Raw genomic sequence first — 24,118 nt, 5'->3', positions numbered from 1 at the left:
CATTTCTATCATGTTTCTGTGGGAAGCCATGGCAAGGCCTTATTCTTGGCAAACACTCATCCTTGGCTCTCCTATCTACTATTCTTTTTTCTGCTTACCTTCCATGATTCACTTGCTGTATTTTCAGTTCTCAGAACTTCAAACAAGGCCTCATAGCAACCCACCTTAGTAACCCTTCCTCCTGATCTCTAGATTTAGCCAACATCCTGCTAGATAGATGTTTTTAGAATCCCTGGTAATGTCAAGACTTTGTGAGAATAACTTAGTTAGACCCCACAGCTGCAGCTAGCTTCCTCCACCTGCAAAGCCCTCTTTCCTTTCCTACCCCTCTCCATATCCTGTTTTCAGAGTATATAACCTGTGTGAACAATAAAAATTTTGTCAGCTTGATCAGCTTCTTGACTTGCTGTGCCTCCTTATTTTCTCACTCATCTCAGTCCTCTCCACAGGGTCTAAGGGTCCCAGTAGATTGTCCAGCTGGACTGGACACCTTTCCACTTTATTTGTTAGACTTAGATTTTGATTTCTTGGACTTGGGTGGGGTTATGACTGAATCCAGCCAAAACCATTCAATAACTATATAGCCATTGAAACACTGTTGCCAAACATCAAAAAAGTGCCTTTTCTTTTTATTACAGTAAACAGTAACAGTTGAAATAGTGGTTGCTGTAGTAGTTTGTATCCTTAAAAGAAAGGAGGAAGCAAAATGTCCTTACCAATCTGTGAGAGACACACAATACACATAAGAAATTTCAGGGTATTGTTTTAAGCCTCAGATACATTTTAGTTTGTTTAGTACTCCAGAATGATCTGGCTACAGATTATACTGATGCAGAAGAAAGCAGTCTACAACACAGTGGCATAAGTTGGCCTTTTAATGGAAATTGGGAAATAAAAACCAAGCTATTACATGTTTTTTTCTCCACATGACTCAGGATAAAGAAATACTCAATAAAAACAAAAAGAGAGGCACTCCCATTCAAGTATCTGCAATGTTAACAGTTGTCTTTTTACCCCCCACCCAGAGTGGAGATCATGTAGCCCAGGCTAGCATCAAACTCAGTACAAAGCTTAGGATGATCCCGAAGTTCTGATCTTCCTGGCTCTACCTCCCAAGTGCTATGATTACAGGAGTGTGCCACTGTGGAGAGCTTTTGGGGCTGCTTTTAAAAACTTGGCAGAGCCGGGCAGTGGTGGCGCACGCCTTTAATCCCAGCACTTGGGAGGCAGAGGCAGGCGGATTTCTGAGTTCGAGGCCAGCCTGGTCTACAGAGTGAGTTCCAGGACAGTCAGAGCTATACAGAGAAACCCTGTCTCGAAAAACAAACAAACAAACAAACAAACAAACAAAACTTGGCAGGAATTTGACATTGAGCCAGGACACCAGGAAGTAAGCTCAGGCAGGAATCTGACTTTGGGCTAGAACAAAGAAGTAGGCTTCAGTTAAGAATTTGACGTTGGGCTAGGACAGGGAAGTAGGCTCAAATATCTTGGTCATTCTGATAAGCCCCTAGAAACAGTGATCATGTGACTTTGTTTATTGTCTTGCTTGTTCATTAACCTAGAACTGACCTTATTACTTGCATGTAATTAAAATGCTATAAAAGTTGACTGGGAAAAAATAAACCCACTTCAACCTCAGAACTGGCTGGGGCCATGCTACAGTGCTGTCTCATTATCTTTTTTCTTTTTAATCCTCCCTCCCTCCCTGGAGAACCTGTTGACTGACTGCTGGCTTGGTCATGACATTATACCCAGTTTTAGGCAATGCTGTGAAGGCCCAGGGCTTTGTGCATACTGGGCAAACATATCTCCAGTACCGATAAAGGTCTTTGACAAACAACTTTCTTAGCTAAGTTGTTTTGAGTACCAAAGCATAGCCACTAGAACTAACGTGAAGCAGGGGCTATAGAATAAGCATCTAAATGGAAGAAGCTTCAGGAGGTTCAGAGATGAGATAAGGGAGAAAATAGAAGAAAATTAGAGAATTATTTTAGGAAGTTGATTAGGATTTACACACAGAAGGAAGATGAAAGATTCCTTCAGGAATAATTTGGGATAATCTTTACAGATGCAAATGAGTTATGTAGATAAACCATCTACTGAATTACAGGTTTGAAGAAATGGTTTAGTGGTTAAGACCACTGACTGCTCTTGCAGAGGACCTGGGTACAATTCCAAGCCCCCATATAGTGGCTCACAAGCATCTGCAACTCTGGTTTTAGGGGATCCAATGCCCACTTTTTATTTCCATCTGCATCAGGCATTCGTGTGGTACAGAATCATATACACAGGCAAAACTTCCATAGACATAAAATAAATCTTAAAAAAAAAGTTTTAAGATAAACAAAACACAGACTAAATTTAAAAGGTAAAATAAATTTACTCCAGGAGAAATACTGAGCACACCAGGAAATTAAAACATGCTTTCTCTGGTATTAAGCTAATAATAAGCAGAAAAATTATAGGAAAATATAATATTAATGAACAGCTTCCTTTTCCCAACCCACACGTACCATGCTTTGATTCTTCAGTTGTGCTTATAGCTGGGCAGATACGATAGCACTTCACTCTGTTCTTAAAGGTCTGAGTTTACAATGGTGCCTTAGCCTTCAGACATTACTGATTAAAGTCATGAGATTTATCTAGCCACTATACTTGTCTATAAACGTCACAAAGAATTATTCATTAGAATTACATGGTAGGTAGCAATCCCTACCACTGAAGGAAGTTAAATAAGTTTAATCAGCAGTCATCTTAAAATGTACTTTAAAGGTCCTTGAGAGCACAATATCTACAACATGTTCATTCAGACGCTGGCTTGCGTATGAGGGGCCCGTGGCCCTCCAAAAAGTGACTCATCTCTTGTGGGGCTATTTGAGGTACTTGTTCCCAGCTCTTGGCACTGTTCTGGAAGGGTCTGAAAATTTTAGGAGATAGCCCTATCTGGAAGCAGATCCTTGGAATATTTTGTCCTGGAACCTTTCTTTATTGGCCGTTTGCCACCTGCCCGTTTTGAGGTTAGCACACCTTCCTCTACAGGCTCCCACGTCCACCATGTAACATTCAAGTAACATGGAGCCAAGCAACCGTTACCCAAACCTCCTGAACTATGAGTCCAAGGAAATCATCCTTGTCCACAAATACAAAACAGTAACCCATCAGTATGAGTATGAGTCAGCCATCCAGGAGGGACAAGGGAGGCAGGCAGGATCAGAGATTTCCACATATCCTTTAGAGTCACATCTGCTGACTGGAATTAGGTGGCCACTAGACCATGAACCTGGCACTGTTGCATTTATGCGTCCTTCCTTTCTGCTTCAGGAGTTTGAATTTATTGGGTACACCATGAACGTTTGATCAGTGGAGTAAAGAGAAAGATGCAGACAATGATCAAGTGTCCATGAAGAAAGCACAGATGTGCCAGTCTTGCTCACCACCTTATACCTGTAATCCTTGTAGAGCATGAGAGTTAGGCTCATCCGGACAGGGAACACAATACTGTGCATGTGTGCCTGCCGATGCACTTGTGCATGTAGTGTAGGACATGCACATGTGTGTATGAGGGTCAAAGAACAGCCTGTTGTCCTCAGGTGACATTTCTTTCTTCCTTAGACAGGGTCTTTCCTTGGCTTGGAATGCTCTAAGTAGGCTTTAGGGCTGATCTCAACACTCCAGCTACTTACTGTCTTAGCTTTCCCAGTGCTGGGATTGCAAGAGTGTGCCAGCATCTTTAGAGATGAAATTTAGATCCTTGTTCTTAGAAGGCAAACAGTTTATAGATGGAATTACTCTCTGACCCTAAGACATCATTTTAAAAAGGCAATATCTTTAGCTAGGTATGTTAGCAATCTCAGAATTTGAGATGAGGCAGAAGGATCAGAAGCTTAAGGCTAGCCTACGCTAGTAAACATCAAGACTCTGCTGCAGAACACCACACAGACACACACACACCTATAGACACACAAGCACATAGACACAGACCCACACACAAGCTCAAATATACTCTCATTTTGGAGCATTGTAAATCATAACTGTAGTGGTTTGAATAAAAATGGCGCCCATAGGTTCACAGGAAGTGGCACTGTTGAGAGGAGTGGCCTATTTAAAGTACACATGGCCTTATTAGAGGAAGTGTATCACTTGGGGTGGCTTTAGGGATTCAGAAGCCCAAGCCAGGCCCAGTGTCACTGTCTTCATACTACCTGTCAGTCCGGATATAGAACGTTCAGCGACCTCTCCAGCACCACATCTGCCTGTGTGCTCCCATGCTTCCTGCCATAATGACAAGAGACCTCTGAGATGTAAGCCAGCCCCAGTTGGAAACTTTCCTTTATATAAGTTGCTATAGTCATGGTGTCTCTTCACAGCAGTGGAAACCCTAAGTAAGACAATGACTCGGGTGATAAAGTTGGCTACAGAGAAAGAGTAAACCAAGATGAAAGGTAAGAATGTATAAGCGAAATAAAGGAATGCTGCCAGCAGAGAAGAGTAAATAACATTGAGGGTTTTTTGTTGTTGTTGTTTTTTGTTTTTGTTGTTTTGTTTTTAAAGTGAGAAAGGATATAGACATGGTGGCAGATGCCTGCAATCTTAACACTTGGCAGGAAAGTCAAGAAGTTAAGTCCAATCTTGTTGTATAGTATGTTCTAGGCAAGTCTGGGCTGCAAGAGACCCCATCTAAAAAAATCCACCAGATGAGAAAGAACAAAATGCAAATCACCATGTAGGAAACTGAACAAAATTTGAAGCAAAAGAAAAAAAATCTTTAAAGCTGTAGGGAGTAAAGTTTGAGAATCTAACCCAAGCCACTCTCATAAGAAGGACTATAAAAATAAATGGCTACCAGATATTTTCAGCTAGTTTATCAGAGGTCTTCTGCTGGAAGAAGAAAAGTCCTTGAAATAATAGAAACCAAGTGTTTTTACAACCTTACTGAATCAAAAGTTTGTCATACAAATAGATGATAATTTTTGGAAACTATTGCCCTACTTTTCCTCCTTCAAAAAGGATATTTTTTCCATGTGTATATTGATGCCATTTGTTCAACCACAAGTAAACAGTCAAATTATTTTGTTTATGACCTCAAACCCAAAAGCTTGTTTGGGACAGAAATATGAACTAGAAATAAATTACATGGTAAATGAAACCCTCATTTAGGGTCCGGGACACTATGCAGAGTGGTTTACAATTTGTTCTTTGCAGTATAACTGAAAACCCCAAGATACTGGTAGTAGAGGAACTTTTATCCTCAGCCATCAGATGGGCAGGCTTTCATATGTTCAGAAGCCCAGTATAATGTTGAGGCTAAAGGGAAGCAGAACTGCTCACTCAAAGCTAATGAAACTATAATGTTCATCACTGGAGGAGAAAACCTGACGATACATAATGTAAGCACACATGCAGTTATTTTTTTTTTTGACCCTGAACTTCATTTCCATAAAGTTAGCCCAACAATAGATACACTAGAAAAACACAAAAAAATATAGGTTTAAGTGATTTCTTGGGTTGGTGAGATGAATCGGAAGATAAAGATGCCTGATGCCAAGTCCGATGACCTAAGTTCAGTCTCCAGAACCCATGGTGAGAACTGACTCCTAAATGCTGTTCTCTGACTTCCACATGTACGCCATGGTATGAGTACACTCACATGTTCACACACAACAAAAAAATGAGTAAATGAATAAGGACGTTATTGCCATTGATATAATAGATAATGAAAACAACTCAGTGATCCTCGTATAAGACTGGTTAAGTAAATTTTGGATCGTCTACACAGCAAATTGGTGTATTTATGTAAAATAATAACAGGTAAATATTAAATTATATATATAACATGGAGTAGCCTCTAAAATATATTGGGAAAGCAAGGAGAAGGAAAAGGATATGTAGTACAGTATTTGTATGCTCTAATGGGAGTGTGATGGTTAATTATGATTGACAGTGTGACTTCACTGAGAATCATCTAGAAGATTAGTCAAGCACATCTCTGGGTTCTAGAGGTAACTGGGTCACCCCATCTTTGACTTAATCATGAGCCTAAGTGACCACTGGGAAATACAGAGTGTAACAGTAGTGCGTGTATAATTGATGTCTGAAAAGAGAGACACAGACACCTGCTTACCAGAGAGCTCAGCCTAAGGATTCATTGACTTTGTGATGCTACAAAAGAGAAGTGACTTTGAATTTTGGATATGCTATCAGGACAGGGCATTCAGTGCTCTCCTATTCACTGAGCAACTCCTAGGTGTGACCAGGACAGAAGCTACAAACACCTAAGTGTGTTTGGCTGGCAGATTCAATGCGCTTCTAACTTACCTTATTATCTTACAATGGTTTCTCAAGAGGTAAGTTATTTTTTAGGTCCCAGAGCATCTAGGCATCAGGTCCCAAAGAAACTGGGGACAAGTCACACCCATGTCTCCTTCCAGCACTTCTCACCCCACCTCCTACCTTAAACCTCTCCAGCATAGGGGCTGGGCTTCACCTCCCTCCCTCCAGTTTCTCATTCTAATATGAACCTGCCATTTCAGCCACGGGCTCTCTTGGTCCTTGGGTCCTCTCTTTGTCTACTTGTCCTTTCTTATTCAGTGAGCAGATCCCAGTTAGGCACACGATCAGAGAGGAACCTACAAGCACCTAGATGTTTGTAGCTTCTTGTCCCACTCTCTCCCCTCTCTTTCCTTTCATGGCCCAGTTCGGTCTGGATCCTTTTGGATGCTTGTGACTACACTCTCTATATCTACAATAAAAGCTCTTCCCTGGACCACGGCCAGGAGTAGTCATGCCCTCATTTTTGTTCACCAAAGGGCCAAAAAGCACACTTAAAACAGTAAGCCAGATCCATTTTCCAATCTCAATTTCGAAATTTCAGCCCAGGAGCCCATGAGATACATCTGTGGGCAAAATCTCTTGCTATGTAAGCCCGGAAACCCAAGTTTGATCCCCAGAACCCATGTGAAAAGGCTTGATGCTGTGGCATGCATCCCAACAAAGCTTATGGTAAAATGGAGGTGGAGTCAGGAGAATCACTCGGAAGCTCTCCTATACCTAGCCTCGAGTTCACCGCTTGACGCAAACCTCAACGGTGGCTCTGCCTCAGCAAGATGAAAGGAGAGCCAACTTCTGTAAGTTGTCCTCAACTGTCTGTACATATGCTGTAGATTGTGAACCCCTAGCCTCTACCCACCCACACACACATAATAATCGTAAGAATAGATGAATTAACTCCAGCTCAGAAATAAAAATTTTATCAATCCCCCCCCCCCCATGCAAAGAAAGCAACACACGTGCATAGCAAAGTCAAAATAATAACGATGAACAAACAGGCTCACAAACCCGTGAAACAATGTTAGAAGTCATCATAGTTAAGATAAGATGCATGGGGCTGAAGAGGTGGTTGGCAATCACTGGTACCTGCTGTTCCCTCATGAGGACCATCAGATCATAGCGCCCACGAAGTGGCTCACGAAGATCTGCAACTCTAGCCCCAGGGCATTGGACACACTGGCTTCATTGGTAACCCATGCACACACATTCACATTATGCATACCAACATATATAACAATAATAAATCTAAAAAAAGACATAAGATATACAACAGGAAGTTAAGGTAAAATGCTGGGTAGGTCATATATATGAAATGCTACAATGTGGATTCAGAGTTCCTATGAAGTTATGTGTCCATTATATTCCTGGTGAAACAAATTTTAATAAAGTTTTAACTAAATTTCTAATAAAGGAGATAATACCATATTATTAAAATTAATATGGGAATGTTACAAAATGAAAATTATATGTAATTTAACTCATAAACATATAAAAACATATTTTAAAGATTCTTTTAAATAAAATTAATTAATGTATAAAAAAGATAATGTATCTAATAAGAGCTTAGGTCAGCAATGTAAAGACGGGTGTTACAATAAAAAATTAAATGACACATTCTTGAATTTAAAGGTGAAATTTATATGATAATTTCAATAGATGACAATGTTGCCCGAAAGAGGATTTGGCTAAATTCAATATGAATTGATGAGTTTTAAAAACTCTGAGCAAACCATAAAATGGAATTGTCATTTTTGCAACTATCCCAAACCAAAACAGTTCTTATGGTTATAAATAATTTTCATATTTAACTATAAAAGAATAAGTACTTCCCCTCTAATATTGGAACAAAAATAGGATGGCTAATCTCATGGTTGTCTTCGTACCAAGTGTCATATAGTGCTTGGATGTCCCCCCTGTGTGGTGCAAGGCTTGCCTCTCCCTATAGATCTTCTCTACCTATTGATCTGGAAGGAGCCACGTCTACTGCAACTTTGGCCACGATGCGTCTAGAACATATGCACGTGGTCCATACTGTGCAACATGGGATTTGTCTGGAGTCTGCATAAAGTCTGTGACTTCTATGTTGGTACACCATCCCCAGTAATGCCAGGCGAAATATCTGCTCGATTTTGCCTGCGGTTCTTCTGTATAGGTATTGGATACGTCTCAAAATTTATTTTGTATGTGTTTACTCTGTACGATACATTTACTCAGCAACACAATTTTGGTGAAATAAAATATGCACATCCAGGGAAGGAACAATTGCACAGTCAGGGAAAATTACCAAGTCAAGTAACTAATCAAGAGAAGAGCTTGTTATGACAACAAGGGATGAGAGATTTCTAGAGTAAGACCTTCTTTTTTTTTTTCAACCTTGAGATAGCATATTAATCACTAATTAACTCCACACCAAATAAAAATTATATTTAAAATCACAGCATGCATAGTTCTATGTATATAGTTCTTTAAAAATTTGTATGTATGTGTTTGTGTGTATGTCTGTGAGATGAGAGGAAGTGTGTAGGTGTGTGTGTGTATGACGGGAAATGTTCCTGCACATGTGTATGTGAATGTGTGTATATGTGTATGTATAATGAGGGGAAGTGTGTGTGCGTGTGAGAGAGGGGGGGAGTATATAAGGGAAAGTGTGTGCCACCACACACAGATGGATACCAGAGGAAAACTCCATGAAGTCAGTTCTGTCCTTCATGTTTATGTGGGCTCGGGGGCAGGGGTTGAACGATGGCAGCCTGGCTGAGCAGTAACCACCATTAAGCACCGAGACATCTCTTCAACCCTACTAATACACAGTAAGCTTACAGCACGGACTGTCTTCCCCTGCCTTGCACAGGGTAGGATGGGTATGATGATTGAATTAGACTCCATACAGAAGGTAGAAGTGTAGGAAACTATCGTAGCGGTGACTACAGTATGTCAGGTTCACGTGGCATAGTAAAGACCATCTTAGGCTTGCATGAGCCAATCTCACAGCCTCCTATAAGAAAAGAGGTACATAAAATCCTGTTTTAAGGGTTCTCTTCTCCCACTTATTTTTCTGACCACCCCAATTCTGTCCCCCAGATGCATAGCTATGCCATGTAAACTCAGCTGTCGCTTGCATTACCTCATTTCATCAGGTCCTTTAAGACCCTACTCCTTGCAGGCACGGAAGAGGAAATAGGAGTTAGGAGATGAATAGCAGAAGAGAAGGAATCTAACTAAATAAATGAATAAATAAAAAAGTAAAATAAAATAAAATTCAGTGGCTGGGTCTGGGAATCGAATCACCAAATTATAAATCAATTAACATAAGAAAATACACGTCTATTTCCTACACAGTGAGACTCTTTGAAAGATAAATTGTTCATGAGAAGGAACTTCTATTATTGTATCCCAGGTGTAGGTACAAATAGGGACGATCATAACAGGAATAGAAAATCGCGCCTGACATTAACACCCATTAGTAAAGACACATGGTTTCATCAAAGCAATCTTACACTGAATCCCATTTACCCATGAACAACGCACATACTCATACTGGAAAGCAGTGCTCGCACTGGTGAGTTCAGGCTAAGAGGGAAGAAAATGTTTGCCCTGGCTTCAAAGGGCAACAGACTGCTTCGAGTTGATGACTTCAAATAGCTTTTGTCCTCGTTTTTCATTATATAAGAAGATGGGAAGCAGATGGCCCGCCTTGGCTATTTATAGTTTGTGTTGAAACTTGTTACAGACAGTTTGGATCATGATTGAGAAATCTTCCCACCTCGGAGCTAAAACATACCACGGGTAATTTCTTGGAAGGTGTTAGAAGGCAGCTGAGGGTTATATTCACACTTCCTACTTCTGTACAGAAAAAGGAGAACAACCATTGTCCCCTGAACACAAGAAGACTAAGAATTAGAGACGACTAGAACACACCATCTTGAACAGGACTTTGCTGGGCACCTTGGCCCATGCTTAGCCAGCAGCTTTCTTCAAAATGTGATTTTTACCGTGTTTTGCTGTGATATTCTGTTTGGTTTGATTTGGAGACAGGGTCTCTGTAGCTTCTGTTAACCTAGAACTTATACTGTAGCCAAAGCTATGCTCAAACTCTCAGCTAGCTTGTCTCAGCTCCCAGAGTGCTGGCTTTCCATCTGGGATATGCTGGGTACTTCAATGTGTTTTGATTTATAAGTGAAAGGGGTCCTTTCAAAGTAGCCGCCATAAAAGAAGCAAGATAAGAGATTCCTGGAGGTCTTGTTTGTTTGTTTGTTTGTTTGTTTTCTCGGGACAGGGTTTCTCTGTATAGCCCTGGCTGTCCCGGAACTCACTATGTAGACCAGGCTGGCCTCGAACTCAGAAATTCGCCTGCCTCTGCCTCCCAAATGCTGGGATTAAAGGCGTGCACCACCACTGCCCGCCATTAGATTCCTGGAGGTCTTAGAGAACCCTCGAGAGAGACATTTCCAGTAGGCAGGCAGGCAGGCAGGCAGGCAGGCAAACAGGCAAGCAGGCAAGCAGGCAAGCAGGCAAGCAGGCAAGCAGGCAAGCAGGCAAGCAGGCAAGCACGCCCAGCAGGCTGGCTGGCTCCGAAAAGGGGAAGTAAGCCTCTTTAGCTTTCAGGGCAAACTCTCACAAGGCCTCCTGGGTTCACAGTTTCTCCATGCGGCTCTCTACTTCCTCAGACTCTTCCTTACCACTTCTTCTGACTCGCCCTGAAAACGGAAAACACTGTCCTGACTCCACAGATATTCCAGGAACAGGGACTACCATTGACCTCCTCCCTGGCTCGTGTAAAGAGACTTGCTTTTCCAAGAAAAAACATCTTGATTGTCCTCAACCAGTCAAAGGATAAGCTAGCATCCACTCAGGTAGGTTTTCTGACCAAGTCTGCTTTCCAGGATGGAGGGGTGCGGAGGAGATGCAGAGGTGGAGGACGTCTTCTGAGTACAGAGTCTTCTAAGAGCACGGACAATGTTGTTAATAGCTGATCAGGTTAGCAGTCAACCCGGCTACACATTGCTCTTGTTCCAAGGGCTGTGGCTGGAGTACACTTTCCAGAAGAAATGGACAGAGACAAGCAAAGAGATGCAGCTACTGTATTCTTTTTATATATTCTGCTCTTTCGTCTTTAAATAATGCACAGATATCTCTTCCCTTATAAATAATGGCTCGTCACACAGACAACTGTAGAAGTAACCAATAATTAGAGCGAAGAGACCCAATCACAGCCAGTTCACATATTTGGGGGCCTTCCATTACCATCTCATACCACATGCCCTCTGATTCTTTTCTTCTCCAGTCTTTACTTGTTTGCACACTAGAGTAAGTGTGTGTGTGTGTGTGTGTGTGTGTGTGTGTACATTTATTCCAGTTCTCATGTATCCCAGAATGGCCTTAAACTTGCTTTGCAAAGAAAACAGTGACTGGAACCTTTGATTTTTTTCTGCCTCTACCTCTAGACTGCTGAGGTAATTGTCCCCTGCCACTATGCTGGAGATACAACCTAAAGTTCATTTCAAGGGAGCTATACCTCTAGCTAGCCCTCCAGTAAGCCTATCTGTGTAGAAGTACATTTGAAGGTCAGAACATCAAGTGTTCATGAGCTTCCAAGAATCTTCCTGTCTCTACCACCCTCATCTCATCATAGAGATTCTGCGATTCTGTCTCTTATGTAGCTATTGGGGATCTGAACTCAGATCTTTACACTTGTTCACAGAGTCAGCTCCCCAGTTCCCAAATTAGTACTTCTTGAAGTCATTCCTGTGACCAGTATCATAAAAAAAAAAAAAAAACAAAAAAAAAAAAAAAAAAAAATCATGAAAACACAGATTTTCAGGTCCTATACCAGATGGACAGATTGAATTAAAACTTTCAGCATAGCTTAACAATCTGTCTTAACAGGTAATTCTGATACATGCTAAACTTGGAGGCCCATTGGTATGAAACCTAAATTTAATCACTACTTACAAACTAGAAACAGAAATAAAACCATTTTTGCCTTAACAGAAGCAATTTTCCTCTCAAATTCACAGGTCTCCTTACTACTTTAAGAGAAGTAACCTACTATGTTTTATAGCTCAGAGAGACAGACACATAAGAGAGGGAGGGGGAAAGAAAATTGTTACTTTAAAAAGAATAGGGTTGACTCAATTCCAACTTCTTATTTCCTAGCTCCACTATGTCTTGAAATCTGAATTTTCTTCATAGAAACTCAGCTTTTTGTTTTTTCTTATATTTTATAACAGTCTGGTAATTGACAAATAACTTGTCTCTAAGTAAGACAATATCCAATAACTGGTAACAGAAAAGAGACTAAGAGTTAAAGAGATGTGTGTGTGATTTCTGATTGCTTTGATCTCGAATATTATCCAAATATCAACAGCCATCAGGGCAGAAACACACTCTGCAAAGGCCTTGTGTATTGGCACTATGTATCCAGGGGCTGTAAGGGACACAATCAATTAGACCAATATACCATAGGTATCAATTAGACCATGGGTATCAGCATGCTCTCTCATCCCGCCAGAGAACAGTGAGGTGCTCGAGAAGCCTCCTGGTTGTCTTCTCTATTTCCTATCAGGGGAATTTCAGTTTCTCACTTTTGTCAGGGACCTCCGGAAAACAGCATTCAGAGTTACTGCCTTTATAGGACACTGTATATTTTACTGGTCTGCTTCACGATCATATGGACCCAGGCTCCTTGCTGAGCTGACTTCAGTCAAACACAGTCCCTTGTTTACCACTTTGAAACTTACATAAAACTTTAATAAGCAGGTGCTAAATCTTGTTTGGAAGCCGAGAGTACACTGAGAGAAGCACTGGAGAAACTGTTGAAGTTGTGATGTAGCCGAAACTATCCACTCATCCATTTTTTCCCCCACTATCCCTAAGCTCGAAACCCTAACGGGTAGAAAGCAACTCTTCTCATTTCCAAATCTGTCTTTGAGAAAGCCTCTGAATTCGTGGTGCATTTCCAACCGGGCAACTGAGACTTCAGATGCGGAAGTAGGGTTGGGTCTGTACTTGTTAGACGTTCTGTCGGGGAATCATCATACCCAGGCTGTGGCACTTGTCTGGGGTAAGGCACAAAATTGCTTCATGTGGATGGAGTCCAGCTTTTGGACTATTACAATTAGAGACCCTGTGCCTATTTGTGATCATGTTCTCTGGAACCTCTTCCGTTGGGACACCCACTTACTGCCTCACCCCTTAAACCAGAAGGCCCTCTGCCTTAAACCGTCCTGCTAAGGTTCCTGCCACTGTTACTCATTGTGTGCACCTGGTCAATATCCTAACTCCACTCTGTAATTTGAGATACAACCAAGGCCTCGGAAACAAACCGAACCTGTTATTCCATCCTTCCACAAAACCACCATTTATGTTCTTGTGGACTATGGTTGCTACTTTTGCTGGCAAATTTAGTTGCAGCACATTTAAACGGGTGTAATAAAACCAGACAAAGTAGAGAATGCGCATGTTTGAGGTCAGCCATGCCAAAGCAAATACGAGCTGCGGGATCCGTGCGCTGACTCAGAGGGTCTCCGCGCTCACTGGGTTTCCGATTCATGTGTCTTTTCCTTGTCTGGTTTCCATCAAATCTTTCTTCTTTCTCACTTTAACTGGAGTTCTATCCTCAGTCAAGATATCATGCTACACTCTCTTTTTCTTTGTGGGCACAAATTGCCTCTGTTTGCTTTGAGAAGCACAGTCCTTTGACATCGGGCCAAACAGAGTTCTAAGCTTTGGATACACTCTTTAGTTCCTTTCTCCCTCCCTTCTCCTAAAATCCTTCCCCGAGTTTCTCAGATTCATCAACTCTCTCTTTATTATTAATATATTTCTCTAGTTTGTTGGACACCTGAATTTTAAATTTATTTATTAATATTTATTTTATATGTGGCTCTCAACAAATTGGAACAAATCAGCATTTACCATAAATATTTATTGTCAGGTCCAAATCCATCTTTTTTTAGACATAGATACTGAGATGCAAAGGAGCCTTCTACCTCATTTGGTACATTAGTGAGAGCAAGCCAACAAATTATCAGTAGCTAAATATCAATCATCTTTCACTCAACAATCGTGGCAAATTATTTAGATTTCTTTCTCCACATAGTTGTACAAGTCCTAGACTGACATCTTTAAAACACTGGTTTTAGGATCTGCTTAATAGTTAACATCCTGGTTATCCTGAAGAGGAAAGTGTAGCAGGATATTTATTCTGTTACATTGTATTCGAAGTCGAGCTGGGTGATTAGGCAGAAGAGGAAGAAGGTGGAGCTGGGACAAGAGAGGAAGGGTAGGGGAGAAAAAGAGGAAGGGGAGGAGAAGGAGGGGAGAGGGAGCAGCCATGGAGAACCACAGATGGGTTAAAAGCTATTCTGAGTAGCAATTTCTATCAAAAGGTTAGATGGGTAACAACTCTAATTGTGTGGACATCTTGTTGATTGAGCATTTCTAAATATATAAATCCTTTAGATTATCATTAAGCTTTAAGAGTCTCATTTCTATTGGGTACTTCGAGGATGGCAGATATTGTCTGGGGTTCAGCTGAGCTTTGTGGATGCAGTATGGAGGATTGGCAGTGTGGGTCTAGTTGTGGCACGCCTGGACTCTAGCTATGGTGCGCATGGCTTCTGGCTGATCCTAGTGCGTAACATGGCAGCCATAGCTAAGCAGAGCTGGCCCGGGCACAGTTTTCTAAGTACCACCCCTACAAGAAAGAGGTGAATGTAAAACGATAAGATACATTTTATGATAGATGGAGACCATTTGTTCCCCACAATGCACCTAGAAATGTGATGGTCAAGCATAAGAGTTGACTGACTGCAAAGGTAGCCAAATAAGGGACAAGGTTTTGGAGATGGTGACTTTTACACAAAATTCACAGGTCTCAGAGTCAAAGGCCAGGTGTGCCTCGGTTTGTCATTCTGGAAGGACCTTGCCTGGCAGCCCAATTTCCTGCCCGTGCCATTTTGTTAGGTCATGATGTGACCTTCAGAGAGGACAAAACCAGCATCCTTTTTGAACAGCACCAATAAATTCAAACTTCAAGACAGACATTATAGGCATGATGGTATTACCCACTATCGCTGTAGACAAGAAGATATGCCTGCGTGAGGTCCTGCCCTATCCCTGCTTTCTATCTCTTCTTGGGAGTAGAACACAGCTGTTTTACTTGTTTGTTTTATGAACCATCTGTCCTTTGTGTTCCAACTTCTCTCCCTCCCTCTACCCCCCCCCTCTCGTTTGTTTATAGCATATAATCATTTGATGAATAAGAAAAAGAGAGAGGAGGGAGGAGATTGGAGAGAAGAGGAGAAGAAAGAAGCAAGAGCAGTGATCTTTGCTATGGACTGGATTGCTCTGGCCTTTTACTTCTCTGTAAGCTTCTCCTTGCACTCTCTAGCTATGTAACTCTTACTGCAGCCATGCAAACATTATCTGGTAATCCACTGCTTTTGTGTTGTTCTGTGGGAGGATTTTGAGGAACAGATGTTCTGTGGATTGTCTTTATCTCTCGCATGGTTGGCTATTTCCTTCATTTCCTCCTTTCTCTTTCTTAGCCTGGGCCCTCATTTTGGTGGAAAACATCTTTCAGCATATCTCTGAGAAAGGGATGGTGGGCAGAAAGGGTTTTGAAATCTCTGCTTGTGATAAAGTGTGTTGCAAGATATTTGTTCACATTGTGAACCCCAAGATTGTGAACTGGTAAAACCTTGTGTGGTTCAGCCCCAGCAGGCACCTTTAATCCAAAAAGCTTTCTGTAAACAGGGTTAAATGAAGTTAACCACAGGTCAAGAGGCAGAGCAAGGAACCATTTGAGAGGAAGTCAACCTAAGCAAGTAGAATGGAGGGACATTGAGCCGAAAGATGTTTCAGAAGGAAAAGCAGCTTTTTCTTTCTGGAACTTCAGTGGAGTAGGAAAGGCCAGCTGGGTGCTTTCTCTGCCTCTCTGAGCTAGCATGGTTTTTACCCTCAGCAGTGTGGCTCCTCAGTCTTCATTGGTAAAATAGAACAGCTCGGATTTTTGTTCTTAAAGACAACAAGGAGTGTCTTATTGTGTTGACAGTTAATTGTTCGCATTGCTAGGTGCTCAGCTGTAAGTCGGAATTCTTTCCACCTGACTATTTGAGGCATCCCTCTGCTGTTATCCCAGGGCAGCAGAATAATTGCAGATGTGTCTGCAGAATTTTTTTTTCAACACAGGTTTCTCATTATGAAGCCTTGAGTTGCCTGAAACTCACTATGTAGACCAAGGTGATCCTGAACTCACAAATACCTGTCTTTGTCTGCAAAGGTTCTGGGGTCAAAGGCATGAACTACTATGGCCCTGTCTGCAAAGCATTTTATTTGATTAAGATACAGAGTAGAGGAAGGCGTTCTCAGGGCCTCATCCCTAACTGAGGAGCTTGGGGCAGTTGATGTTTGCTTAGGGAAGGAGCTAATCTTTCTTCAGTGTTGTGGCCAGGAGTAAGCTGCCCATGTCTCAGTAGAAAACTTCTCACCCATTCTCATGGGAACAGCCCCAGTTCAAGTCAGTGGGTCACTTAAAAGGAACTGGGAGAGGGACTTGTTCAGCAAAAGAAGGGGTTCCACAGAAATGGGCATGGGACAAGAGGGGGCAAATGAGATTTAAAAAAATGGTATACAGGTGTGAAAATGTCAAAGAATAAAATTTAAAAAAAAAAGATGTAAACATGAAAATGATAATCCCACTAATTCCCCAGGTCCCCACGAGAGGCCTCTTTCCACCTGAAATGCCCTTGGATTTTTTTCTCAGAGTAGGGAGTTTGGTTATAAATAAATGAATAAGTCCCTGAAGAGTCCATCAGTGTCACATCAGAAAGCAAGTGACAACACAGTCCTATCCACAGAGCAGGCCTTTATAATCAGCTGGATTAAAACAAGTCCATTTCAAGCAAGGCATTTTGAGTTTTTATTATTTGATGCCCATTTCCATTGTATGATTGCACACACGCAGAAAACCACCAGTTAACTTCCTTTAAATCCTGGTGGGAACTGGGCCCCTTTGCTGCTGTGAGCTTCCCTGGGCTTGCTTGCTTTCTTTCTTTCTTTCTTTCTTTCTTTCTTTCTTTCTTTCTTTCTTTCTTTTTGTTTGTTTTTCAAGACAAGGTTTCTCTGTGAAGCCCTGGCTGTCCTGGAACTCACTCTGTAGACCAGGCTGGCCTCGAACTCAGAAATTCGCCTGCCTCTGCCTCCCAAGTGCTGGCATTAAAGGCGTTCGCCACCACTGTTCCCTGGGCTTTTTTACTCCCTCTCAACTACTAGCTAGTCACACAGAATCTTGCCTCTTTTCTCAATGTCACACTACCTTTCCCAGACCATTTTGTCTTTACAGTTGTCCTGGCATTAATACAATGTCCCCATGCAAGATAGGGTTTCCTTCTAGGTGGAAGAAGAGTGTGTTTCTGCCCACATGTCTAATTAGTCTGCTGGTTGCACGTGACAATGATGCTCTAGGGGACAGAAATTTCTAAAGTGAGAAACATCCTTAATTACAAATTACTAAAAATCTACAAATTGATAAAGGTTGGAAACACTGGACTTTTTGTGTGTGTGTGTGTGTGTGTGCATGTGTTTACATGCATTCATCTGTGTACATTTGTGGAAGCCAAGTGTTAACTTCCACTATCATCCTCTCCTGCTTTCTGCCTTACTTTTTTGACACAGGATCTTTCACTGAATCTACAGCTACGTGGCTAGGGATCCCTTATGATTCATCTGTCTTGGGCTCTGAATATGGATCCTGGGAAATCAAACTCTGATTCTCATGTTTGGGAGCAAGCACTTCACCTACTCAGCTGTTTTCCCAAGCTTAGAAACCTTGGACTTTTACCTGAGCAAAAATGAAACTAATAATTGAACCATTTCATACTGTAGGTCTATTTCATATAACATCTGTTATCTTTTTAGAGAATGTACCATTGGACTATATCTCCAGCCCTAATGCTTTTAAAATATATGTTTTAAAATAACATTGACAAGAGATTGAGAGTAAATACAGTTTAATGACTAGAGACTTTTCCATTTTAATGTCTCTCCTTTCACCTCATACATATTACCTACGAAAACTGAGTTTTGACTAAAACCATTATATTAGCATAAAGAAAAGGCACCTTGGCTGAAGGGTTAACTCAGGACTGGATGGAGATGAGCAGTGTCTCTGTAAAGAAAACCAGGGCACCAATTACTAGCTATGTCCAGAAGTTCAGTGACTGCCCTTTAGTCTGTTCTTTTGTCTAGTCAGACTCATCTCTTCACAAGACTGTTACCATAAATAATGAGGAAACCTTCTAAATTACTGAAGCCCACTTCAAAAAAGATGTGAGGGAAAAAAAAATTGAAAGATATTAAAATCTACACAAATAGGTGCATATTGGTAATATATTTTAACTCCCAATGTGTCTAGTATAACCATAAATTCTTAGGGAATATGTAGTGATTATTTGAATACACAGAGCATAGTAAAAAGTCAGTCGCCTGAGGATGAGGTCAGACAACTGGCAATGTGTTTATCAAAGAGTACAAAATTACAGTTATGAAGTGTATTACTATAATACTTAGTTCCCTAAAAATCTAATGTACAGCATGAGGACTGTAGTTGTTAATATTGTACTATATACCAGAAATTGCCAAAAATAGATCTTAATTCTTGTATCATATGCAAAAGGTGACAATGTGAGATGCTTGCTCAGTGGATTTGCTTGTATATGAATACATTTTCACATATTAGTAATATATTAAAGCATCACATTGCATGCATACATAAGGTATGTATAGCTTTGTGTAGAGGGGGCAGAGAATTTTTAGTGCTATCCTTCTAATTGGTGGTAATGGTAGAAAGAGACAAATTAATATGAATGAGAAATTATGATGGATTTTAAATATAAATATAAATATAGGCAATACAAATGGCTACCAAGTGTAAAATCACAACTTTATTAAGATGTTGTGATTTGTCCCAGGTTAAGGACTTACTTTTCATACACATTAGAAAGGGGTTCACAGAATTCATTTAGTGCAATAGAACATCTCAGGAAATAGTGTGAACCAACTTCCCTTTGAATTTCAGCACGTTGTGTCTGATGTACAGATACCAAATCTTCTCTATCTCCATCTTAGACAGCAGAATAATCTTCTCAGTCATGAGTTCACTTCCTTATAAACATGCTAACTGAGAAGCTGCATGTTTACTTCTATAATTAAAGTCAATAACTCCAAACCACTGGGCTAAGCTGGTCAGTTACCCCATTTATGCATACAGTTGTGTTCTTATTGTAAAGATGTACGGAAACTACCTACTCGGAAGATACCGAGTCTTTTTAGTAATATTAGCACATTCTTGGCATATTCTAACTGATGTTTAATTATTAACAGTATATTACATACCAGGATTCTTTGATGACTTTTTTTCCCAAGTAAAAACAACCTTCATTTATTTTTTTTATAAATTATATAAAATATCAAGTTTTTGAAAATAAACATTAGTTTTTCCATTATATGCGTTTTATCTCTAACTTTTTTTATTGATATTAATCTTCATGTTATAGAAACAACCGAGTTTCCTTGCCAACGGCGTTTCTTTGTGACCATAGTGTTCCCTCTTTCAGACCTCTGAGTTGTGAGACTCATCAATAATTAGGTCATAAACATTTGAAGTGTTGGCCTTCTACAGAACACTTCCGTTTGGGTGTGTTGCCACCTTGTAGCCATTACACTTGTAGCCATCACAATCAGCACCTGGTCAGAATGCATCATTGTCAATTAAGGAACCCCACGGGAAAGGACGGCACTGGGCAAGTTTGGCTACAACTTCTGATGGCATTGCAGAAGCAACACTGAGTAAGGCCATAGCAGCAGACTGAGTCAGGAGTTTCAGAATGTTAAAACAAAACAGATTCATGATATTGCTACCCCAAGACTGAGGGGAATAACAGTTACATAGGAGCGTATAAAATGATAGATGAGTGTTAGAGTCTTGCTGATGCTCCACAATTCTGTGCTCTGGCTCTAAGGAGCCTTAAAAAACTATTTCTGTTCTATAGCATACTTAATGCAATATCTTTTCTAAAGAGAAATACAATATATCTAGCTTTTATTAAGTTTTCTTGTTTTTAGGACAGCATAGCTACACACATAGGGTCAAGGATTGCTCACACAACATAGAGTCAAGGACTGCTCTCTTTGTTACATGACAAGACATAGTAGTTGGAAGCCTTAGTTATGTATCTAAGACTGTGTCTGCCGAGTTATATGATAATGATATTTGTCTGACCTGATATAAGCAGACACTTGAGAAACAAAGATTGACTTGATGCAGCCATGCTTGTGAATTTCCTTTAGGAAAATTGTCCTGAAACCTTGGCTTTGAGTTAGAAAGGCTACTTTTAGGTAGTTCCCTGAACCTCAGGACATTTGGGGATCTTAAGGAAAAGACAGATCTGGTGATGAATCTGTGATTTGGTTACCAGTCACAAGGGGTATATGATGACAGCCCAACCTAGAGTTTCTAAGGACAGTTTTCTGCAAAACAAACTTATTAAAGATGTGGCAAGCTACCTTTTATTTTTTTTACTGTCCTGTGCAAAGAACCAGGGCAAATCCAATAAAACAGACCACATTGTTTTGTAATCAAGAGTGATTTTGATGTTATCCTCAATCAAAACATGACAAGTAGGAGATAATTTTAATTTCAGTGGAACAGTATAGCAGACATGTTCGGACAATCAGATTTAGAAAACAGTTCCCTTGCCTTTTGACCTACTTTGTTCCCTTTTGTAAATTGCATTTAACTCATAGATAAGGAAACCGTCCTGTGTTTGGTTAGAGATTTTGTTTTGATTTATTTCCCCATTATTGAAAAACTAATTTTGTCACTTGTGATTAGATGTGATCTTCTTATCGAGAATGTGCTTGCCAACCTTAACAAATTTCCAGTTCTTCCAATTTTCTTCTGAATCAGTCAGTGTTCCCAAGTTTCTCCCTCTTTGTTGTTTGCCATTGCTGAGAACAAAACTCTGAGTACCCAAAGAACTCTGACAGTCTCTAGGCTGCCTTGTGGATGACCTTTCACCCCTAGAGATATGCTGAGAAGAAGCCCTGGAAGCAAAATGCAGCTGACTGGATACAAGCCTACAGGACTGACTCATTGTCACAGAAACCCAAACAGAGACTGGATTGATCCTGGGGCAAGCCACTATCATATATATAATCACACACACACACACACACACACACACACACACACACACACACAAAACCTTTTCTTGTGTTTTTGAGATAGGATCACACTGTAGGTTTGTTTTTTGTTTTTTGTTTTTTTTGTTTTTTTGGCTGTCCTGGAACTCACTATGAAGACTGGGCTGACCTTGAACTCACAGAGATCCACCTTCCTCAGCTTCTAATTGCAGATTGCTGGGATTAAAGGTGTGCTACCATTGCCCAGCTGAAGTTTTAGTCTTATAAGGAAAGTACCACAGCTTCCTGTCGTGGATTCTAAGAAGAAATTGAGCATCCTTGGAGTTACTCCAGTTGTGTGGTAACAGCCACTAGGCAAGAATTGCCTCTCTTCATCTACAGACAAATTACTGTCCAGAAAAGGACACACATGCAGAATAGTCGACTGATTATATCTGCCTAGACAGAGTAATCAGTCCTTAATAATCCTGCATCACTAAGGTCTGTCAGATGATTCTGGGCCAGAAGGCTGAAGATTTGATGCTCCAACGTTTGGTAGTATAGGGGCTTTTCAGGTGTTCAGAGGTCTCTATAAATTGGCTAAGTTTTAGAAGCTATGCTTTGTGCTTCCCACAATTATAGTTAACTCAGTCATTCTGGATTTCTGACGGGGTTGAAAACTTATAGCTATTTACCTTAAGAGAAAAGATTTGAGTGGATGGTCGTCAGCTGACATTCATCCTAAAGCCAGGTTCAGAACTAAATATTTTAGTTAGGATAGATGACAGAGGTGCTGGTTAGTCAACAAAAGGATGGATGGGGTATTAGGACTATCTTGTACCTCACTGGTACAAATTGGCATAATTATGCTCTAATTGTATTTTGAGAGAAAAGTTTCATTTTAACAGGAAGGGTGATGTGTAGGAGGAGCTAAGGTAGGAGGAGTACTGAGAGGAAGAAAAGGAGTAAGAAGAGGAGAAGGAGAGAAGAAGCTAGGTGATGAAAGAGAGAAAGGGGGGGGGGGGGAGACAGGCAGATGTTCATGTATCTCCACCAGTCAAAGATAGTTGTTATATCTAGGTTGGTCAGTGGGTTACACCTCTGATTGAACAATTCCAAACTTATAAAGCTTATGATTAACATTATTTAAAAAAAATGTATAAATGCAAAAAGGAAAAGGGGGCATGGGGTTAGAGGTTTTCTAAGGGGGGGAATGGGGAAAGGGGATGGCATCTGAAGTGTAAATAAAATATCTAATAAAAAAAAGATAAAAAAAATAAGGAAAGTACCATGAGACAACAAATTTAGTTTTTTTTCTTCCTTCACAGTTCTCTTCCTGTCTCTTTCTTCCCATAATGCCAAGCTTGTCTGTTCATCTCACGCAAACACTATTTTATTGAACGAGTAAGTTAATATCCTAATTCTAAAATCAATAATAAGAATCAGTCAGGTTATCTTCACCTTTGTCTTTCAATTCTATAAAAACGTTTAAGAACATCTATTTATTTGTATATGTTTATATGTTTGTGTCCCACTGTCAAAAGATGCTTCTCTGGTCAATGCTGAAAGCTGGACTAGTCTAAGGGTATCACCATAAATATTTAGAAGGCATTTTAACTACATTTGTTCAGGAAAACATTAGTAGACTCCCCCATAGGTGCTGCCTATGGTCTTTCTAACCATAGACTTTTGACCAAGTAAATCTACTATATAAGGTATGCATTCCTCCTGTGAAGGGGGCATCAGATCTAATCATGAGGGAGTCGGTTTCAGCCCAGAGTAGTCATGCCTCTACTGTACCAAGTACAGTACACATGGACACAACTTGCCTCTGATAGGTAGATATTTTAGTACATGGGGTCCACAGTTTGTCTACTCTTCCTGTAAAAGCCTTAAGTCGAACCACCTGTAGACACAGTCTGGTTTACTGGCAACAGGTGTGTGTGTGTGTGTGTGTGTGTGTGTGTGTGTGTGTGTGTGTGTGTGATCTCTTTGCTGTCTGGTCCACTTTGCCTCAGGCAGTGTGGAGAGAAATCCTCAAGTCTGACGAAGAGGAGAGGACAAGGAGCGGTTCCTTTCTTCTCTGTTTTACTTCCCAAGTAAATGGAAGCTATAAGATACTCACTTAGAAAACCATCAGACTAGACGGCGAAAGACGTTCAGACAGTAGTAGCACATTTTTTGGAAATAATTTGCACTTTCGAAATTTAGAAAATAGGGCACTTTCGGTTTTAAAAAGCAGTTTATATTGCTTTCGTGCACTTACTCATTTGCCAAACAAATGATTATGTTACCGGTTTAAGTACTACATACTTAGTACATGCCTGTGCTCTGTCGTTGATACTTAATCACTCCCAGTGAGTAGAAGAGTTTCAGGAAAGGAAATACCTAGAGCCACTGAATACCTGATGTCTGGCCCGTCCTGCCCCATCTCCTCCTTAGGAGTCTTTGCAAGAGAAGCATCCATAACAGCGACACTTTAGCTAATAACTTAACAGAGGGGAAAAATATGTCCTAAGATCTGTTCTGTGTCAAGTGGAAATTATAAACTGACAAATTTCATCTGTTTAAGTGACAGCCCCGAATCTGGAAATTAGAGGCT

At 40.6% G+C, this 24,118-nt stretch overlaps 1 long non-coding RNA gene across 2 annotated transcripts in view; it reads left to right on the top strand.

Moving 5' to 3' along the window:
* Window positions 1-10,961: 10,961 nt before the first annotated feature.
* Window positions 10,962-24,118, top strand: part of LOC143434562 (uncharacterized) — a 46,679-nt gene continuing 33,522 nt past the window's right edge. For both annotated transcript variants that reach the window (XR_013104166.1, XR_013104165.1), the window contains exon 1: window positions 10,962-11,183. This is a non-coding gene — a long non-coding RNA (uncharacterized LOC143434562). The remainder of the gene's footprint in view (window positions 11,184-24,118) is intronic.

Source organism: Arvicanthis niloticus, chromosome 15 (genome assembly GCF_011762505.2).
Source record: "Arvicanthis niloticus isolate mArvNil1 chromosome 15, mArvNil1.pat.X, whole genome shotgun sequence".
In the NCBI taxonomy this organism is placed as follows: domain Eukaryota; kingdom Metazoa; phylum Chordata; class Mammalia; order Rodentia; family Muridae; genus Arvicanthis; species Arvicanthis niloticus.
The sequence above is the reverse complement of the archived record's forward strand: the minus strand, read 5'-3'. Positions and strand labels throughout refer to the sequence as shown.